General features: G+C 38.4%; 1 pseudogene; it reads left to right on the forward strand.

Moving 5' to 3' along the window:
• Nucleotides 1-1,771: 1,771 nt before the first annotated feature.
• On the forward strand, nt 1,772-2,225 carry LOC106733233 (coiled-coil-helix-coiled-coil-helix domain-containing protein 2 pseudogene; annotated as a pseudogene).
• The last annotated feature ends 4,968 nt before the right edge of the window (nt 2,226-7,193 follow it).

Here is a 7,193-nt window from a genome sequence, read left to right on the forward strand (position 1 = left end):
CTCTCTGTCTCTCTCTCCTCTCTCTCTGTCTATCTCTGATGAGCACACGTGTCCTATAGCAAAAAAAAAAAAAAAAAAAAAAAAAAAACAAAAAAGAAAAAAGAAATACAAATTACTCAAAATTTTCAAATCAGAAATAAGAAGGGATATCATTAATTGTTAGGATCCCTGTGGAAATAAATAGGTCATAGGGGAATATGCAGTACAACTGTATGCTAACAAATTAGATATCCTGGATGAAGTGGCCAAATTCCTAGAAAGACATAAATTATCAGAACTCACTCAAAAGGGGGCCAAACAGGTGGCGTGGCAGTTGAGGTGCTGAATTCTCACATGGCTGACAGCAGTCTGAGCTCCAAACATGGTGACTTGAAAATTGCATCAGGCATATGTGAGTGTGGGTCCAAAATCCCCAAAGGAGAACGGAGGAGAAGGGATTGAGGCATGACCATCCCTGCTTCAGGATGATTTCTTACTTTCCCTCTCTCTGTCTCTGGCAAATGCGCACACCCTATGGGGTGAAAAATTACTCAGAAAGAAATCAAATGAAAAAATATGAATAAATCTGTGACACACAAAGAGAAACTTTTCCAAAAAGTAGAAGAGAAGGGAGCTCATTCCCAATTCATTCTATAAGCCTATGTTACCATGATAAAACCAGACACAAACATCAAAAGAGAGCTGGTATAAAATGGTGTAACAACTTTAGAAAACAGTCTGGCAGTACTTCAAGAAATTCAATATCAAGTTAACAGACAATCTAGCAATTTCTAGGTATATTCTCAATTCCTACTCTTACCCAAAGAATTGAAGTATTTGCCCATACAAAAACTTGTAGACAAATGTTTACAATGGTATTTTTTTTTTCATAATAGCTGAAAAGCAGAAACAACTCAAATCTCTATCAACTATTTTATGGATAAATAAAATGTAGATCCACATAATAGATATTATTCAGCCATTAAAGGAAATGAAATATTATTACATACTATCACATAGAGTTATCTTAAAAGCACGATAGTATGTGAACAAAAGGCCATACCACACTTTGAGCCCTGGACCTGGTGGCTTGAAAATCATACCAAACACACATGCCCAAGATCCCAGGAGGAGAATGGAGGAGAAGGGATTACGGCATGACCATCCCCCATGGGGGATAATTTATCTCCCACATGGGATGATTTCTCACTTTCCCTCTCACTGCTTCTGTCTGTCCGTCTCCCTCTCTCAGGAGAACATACGCACCCTAACACAAAAAAACTCTAAAATAATAATAAAAATAATAGTAAAGATTTTTAAAAATGCCCAGACACTAGGCTGCATATTATATTTTTCCATTTAGGAAATGTCAAAAATAGGCAAATTCATAGAAACTCACAGTACATACTGATTGCCAGGGGTTAGGGCAAAGGGGTAATTGGGAAGTGATTGCTGATGAGTATAGAGTTTCTTTTGGGGTAATAAAAATACTCTGAAATACTGATAATAACTGACAACTCTGAATATACCACTGAATTATTTCATTTAAAAGGGTATTATGGTATATGAAATTATATATCAATAAGGCTAAGTTATTAAAGTAACTAAAATGATCCAACTCCCAAGTTCATTCCTCATAGTCATCAACTTGCCTAATTTTAAGCTGAGTTTTCTTTCTGTGATAGCCATCAAATGGCAATATGGCAATTACAAATACACACAGCTCTGCAGAAGCCCTTGGGCTCTTTATAGCATTTCACGCTTTTAGGAGTTGAGCTGCCATGTGCTTGAGATGCAGTTTGGAAGTCAAAGCCGCACCTCATGCCTGGACCTTCTGGCCAGCAGTGCACCTCAGATGAGAACTGCCCCCAGGGAAGCAACTCAGCATCTAGTTAGCAGTGGCCCCACATCCACAGTTGGCTCTCCAGCTGCTGCACCCCAGCAGCCAGGTCTGATGACCCAGAGGGCAACCACCTGTGTGCCTGTGGGCTCTGCTGTGGGGTACACACTGGGACATGCCATCCTCAAGGCTTCAGTGGGGAAAGTAATGTGAGTCTTCTGGTCTGACATCACTTTCCAGTAGCCTCAGGGAACCTAGTCAGCAAGGAGCAGCAGCAGCAGTTTGAAGCTTGCTACTATAACATTAAACAGTTCTTGGAATGTGCCCAGAGCCAGGCGACATTAAATTCTGTGAAGGTTTCAATGATGTTCTGAAACAGTGCAGATTTGCAAATGGATTATCCTAATCAAGAAGTTCCTATTGAAAAAGCAGAAAGTCTACTCTCATGACCAAGTTAATTTAGTGTAAAGATATAATTCATAGTGAAAGTATGAAGTATAAAACCATCAGTGAAACCTCTCATCTGTAATCAATAGCTTGATTCAGAATTGCAATGAAATAGGATATTCCGTGTAGAAGTTCTTTGAGATGATATAGAATCTGGGGATGGACAAGTGTTTGTGAGACTTCCTTAAAGCTGCTGTTATAATCATTTAATTAGGAAGAAGTGCTTTTCTTTCAAACACACACACACATACAGAAGGGCTGGTCCTTTAGCCTACTGCTTAAGAAAGCCACAACCCCTATGATGGACCAAAGTTTGAATTCCAGCCCCAGAGGCTTAAAAAAAACTCCTGGCACATGTGTGTGCTCAGCCAAAGTCCTGACAAGATGGAGAAATGGAGAACAAATTATTACAGTGGGCCACTCCCCATTCAGGGTTGCTTTCTCTCTCTTTTGGGGGAGCACAAGCTCCCTCTGGCATTTAAACATAAATACACACACATAGGCACATACACATATTTACAAAAAGAAACATATGCTACAAAATCTGCAGATTCAGGTTTTTAATAATCTATTAATTGAATCATTGAAACACTGAAGGAAACTTCAAGATCATTTCCAGGGCCAGCTCTGTGGTCTAATAGTTGAGGGAAGCAGATCCCACCTGGCTAACCATGCAGTCCAGACCAAGATACTTCTCACTTTCTTAGGATATCCCTTACTCTGTTCTTTACTAAGACCACTCCTACCACTGGCCCATATTTTCCCTAGCACTGCTCTATTTTCCCATCCTTGTGGCAGATACACCCAGTCACATGCCACAAATCACTTTCTCTTCTCTGCAGGAGGAATTGGGATTTTCTTCTCCCCTTTCAGATCTTGCTCTGTGGTGGAAGCCCCATTCCCATTGCCCAGCCAGTTGGCTGGAGGGACATCGCCCACCAGCTGTTAGAATCTCAGTGAAGGGTGGAAGACATGTCCCTAGTAACCAAAGTAGGAAGTTGAATGTATCTTCCTCACAGAAATAATATTGTACATACTTCAGCCACTTGGGAGTAGGATATGCTGGACTGGTCTAGTCTTGGATTTCCCCTAATAACCATAAAGGATATACTCAGGGTCTTCAAAAATTTCAGGAAAATATGTATTATGGAAAAAAAATACCACTATGTGTGGATTTCACCAAAATTAATTTCTACCTTGATTTCATTTTCCACAAACATACCAAAGTCTTCTCATATATGTAAGAAATGGAAACTACCTTTTCACTTTCAAACCATCAGTTAATAAACAATGTTTAGATCAAGCTTATTCTTCTGTTCTTTAAAGATTTACTATTCCATATATATGGTCTTCTTTTTACTGTTGTTCTTAAGCAAACTGATGCCGTGTTACAACAGAAAAACCCCTCAATACATGTTCTGAAAACTTAACTGCTGGGACCTAGGACCTTGGCTAAGAAGAGGCACAAGAGGAAGAGGGAGCAGGGGTTTTCCTGAGGGTGTGTCAATTCATGTGACTCACGCATGCGACTTCCTGGTTTTAACCCGTTCCATTAGCTGGGTGGAGAAAGCAGACATTTAGGCCTGGGGAAGCCACCTTTTTTGACAGGGTACCCCTGGAGTTGTGATTGCAATTCATTTTTCTTTTGTCACAATGAAAAGCAGAGAAATAAAAATGCAGAGCAAGACAGCGAGAGCACACAACTGCAAGTATGGAACAGCAGGAGTCATCTATGAAATAAATGCGGCGTATACTAAACTTAGTTCCTCAGTATACACAAAAGGGAAGGTCAAAGTCAGCATACTGTTTTGTGTAGTCAGGTACGAAGAGACTCTTAAAGCATGCAAAGCTGATAAAAAGAACAAAGAGGAAAAGGTGAGAGAGGAGTACAAGGAGGCTAAGTGTGAACATAAATTAGCTTGTCAGTGTGGGCTGCCTAGATACTATCTCAGTTCCCTAAGCAATGTTTGTTCTGTAATTTCGTTGCATGACTCTGTCAGATGTTTTCTCTTTGAATGGCCAGAAGTAAAAAATTCCAGAACCTAAATGAGTCTGTTAAAGCAAACCACTGAAGTCCTCATCAAGTCGCTCCACTCATAAAAAGAGGAGAATTTGAGGTTTTTCTATCTAGTGAGATTTTCAAAGCATTCCAGAGAGATTAAACATCAGCAATTATATGAAGCTATCCATAACCTAACACTGAGAGGAAAGAAGCTGAGTTGTTCAAGAAATTGGAGCCAAAAAAGGATTACAGTTCAGTTCATTGAACCATACTGCTTTCGAAATACCATACTTCAGATGATTAAATGAAAAGTGCTTGCTTAAAATTTCTTCTTTTTTAATGAAAAGGGGGGCTGAGAGTAAGGAAGGCATGAATGTTTATTTCATAAAATTGGTATAATTTTACCCACTGTGGGTGGTATCATGAAAACTAGGTTTTAAAAACTTTAAGGTAAAACACCTAGCACGATATCTGGCTCATGTTAAGGGACCAACAAGATTTAGGTGTCAGTTTTCATTATTATTTTTATTGTAGGTAAGTTTTAATTTTTCTTTTTTCCTCTGTGAATGTTTCATAATTTTTATCTTAGATTAACAGAAAAAAACAACATACACATTTTTTAGGAGCATACAAGTACATAGGAGATATAGAAATATAAACTCAGAGAGGTTTAAATGGCTGAGGTTTAAATACTCCTGTCATAAGGAAGAGGGAGATGGAATAAATGTGTCCAATATTCAGACAATGCTTAGTAAATGATTTTCTTTGGGAGCTGACGGGTAAAACCACACAGGAATGACTGTCGTATAATTCAGGTGGAGTGTTCTAGGTAATCTCTCAGAGCTGTACTTAGAATAACAGGTGGAAAGCATGTCCAAGTGGAGTGTCCTAGGCGGAAAGCCCTTTGGTGCCCTTTCTTGTGACAGGAGTTCATTTTCTCTGGTTGCTGGATGAGATTCCCAGAAATGAAATGTAAGAAGATTGTATTTCTTTTGGAAAAAGTTTCTGTCAGCCAAGTTAGGGAATTCCAGAGAGAGTTCCTCTTTGTATTTTGTAGGAAGAGACAAGACAAAGTTAGAGGGGCTTTGATTTTGAGGCAACTTTGAAGGCCTCTCAGCATGCTCAGGGGCCATATTTTGGGAAGTTATTTTTGGAGCCCCAACATGATCATTGCTGCCATTACAGAGGTGGATATGTAAGTTACAAGAAGATTACTGGTAATTGGATAGCTGATTTAAATAATTCCAAATGTTCATATTGTATTTCAAGGACCATGTACAGAAAATAGATTGACATTTCAGTTTTTGTGTCAAATTTAAACTAGATAATTCCAGATTTTTAAGAAAGAAGACTTTTGTTTTTAGTGTTATTATTCAAAATAAATTTCTATTCCAAATGCCTAAATGTCAGTATTTTATACTTATATGAGATGAGAATATGCCTCCTTAAAATATGCTTGTTTAACTTAAGTATTATTTTGAGCTGATTAGTTCAAGAAACTACAGACACAAGAGAAGCTCTGAAAATAGACTAAATGTTACCCTTTTGTAAGGAATATTACATTTGTAAAGGAAATCTTCATGTTTAAGCAGTTCTTCCTTTTTATACCAGTAAGAGAAGGATGTCTAAGTTACCTGAGAGCTTACTAACAGAGAGGTCACTAGCTTACATGTGCATATTGAAACTTACTCTTGCTCAGTTGTGCTTCTCCTGGTCACCTTCCCATAATTTGCCTCCTCCATGTACTTTTTCCTTTTATTTTTCCTTTTTACTGTTTATTTATATGACTTAGGAACATTTATTTGAAATATCAACATTTTATAAAAGTTTTATAAAGTGACCAGCAGTTGGCATAATGGCTATGCCATTGGACTCCCATCGACTGTGGTTTGAGTCTCAGACCTGGTGGCTTGAACTCAAACCGGACGCCTTGTGATGTGTGCCCAAGATCCTGAGAGGAAAATGGAGGAGAAGGGATTGCAATGTGGCCATCCCCCCCGGGGAGTGATTTCTCACTTTCTGTCTCTCTGTCTTTCTGGGAAGCACACGTACCCTATAGCAAAAATGTCTCAAAAAGAAAAAAATAGTTTTATAAAGATGGCAAAGGAGAATAATGATACAGTGATTAAGTCTAAACAATATAAGAAGAAGAAGAAGAAAAGAAAAAAAGAAAGAAAGTCACCAGGGCAAGATAAAATAGAAATGTCTAATGGTCACATAGCAAAACCACTTCTTTCTTTTTTTTCAAGAGAGATATTTTGCTATCAAACACATGTACTTGCTAGAGAGACAGAGAGAGATAGAGACAGGAAGTGAGAAATCACCCTTCCATGGAGATGGCCATGCCACAATCCATTCTCCTCCACTCTCCTCTCAGAATTTTGGGCATGCATGCACATGCACCTGGCATGAGTTCCAAGCTGCCAGGTCAAGGACTTGAACCACAGTCAGGCATGTGGGAGCCCAGCGATATAACCATTTCACCATCAGCTGCTCCCCACTTTTTTCTTTCTAAGCCTGAATTCAAAGCTACCTCTTTGAAATTTGCTCTTTTCTCTGAGTATCTTCCATGTATCCATAAGGTAAACATGTTAATAAACTTGTTTTTCTTTTATTGATCTGTCTTCTCATACAGGAATATGTCATATCTAGGAACTACAAAGGAGAGAGAGAATTTTTCCCCTTATAGACCCCAACAACTAATTTTAGCAACCAGTAAATTACTGAATCTATTTAATTTATTATTACAAAGATGTCAAATGTACCAAAGGCACCCTATAAAGAAAAAAATACTTAAGAAAACCTGTGAAAGACTGGCATTTATTACATGTGCCATCTAGCTCACTCATCTGGGTTATCTATGCCTTAGTTTGCCTCTGACCAGGATGTTTCACAACCCTTTAGATGTAGAAGTTAACTTGGAAA

The sequence above is a fragment of the Tupaia chinensis genome, unplaced genomic scaffold (genome assembly GCF_000334495.1).
Source record: "Tupaia chinensis unplaced genomic scaffold, TupChi_1.0 Scaffold141724_1, whole genome shotgun sequence".
Taxonomy (NCBI): Eukaryota; Metazoa; Chordata; class Mammalia; order Scandentia; family Tupaiidae; genus Tupaia; species Tupaia belangeri.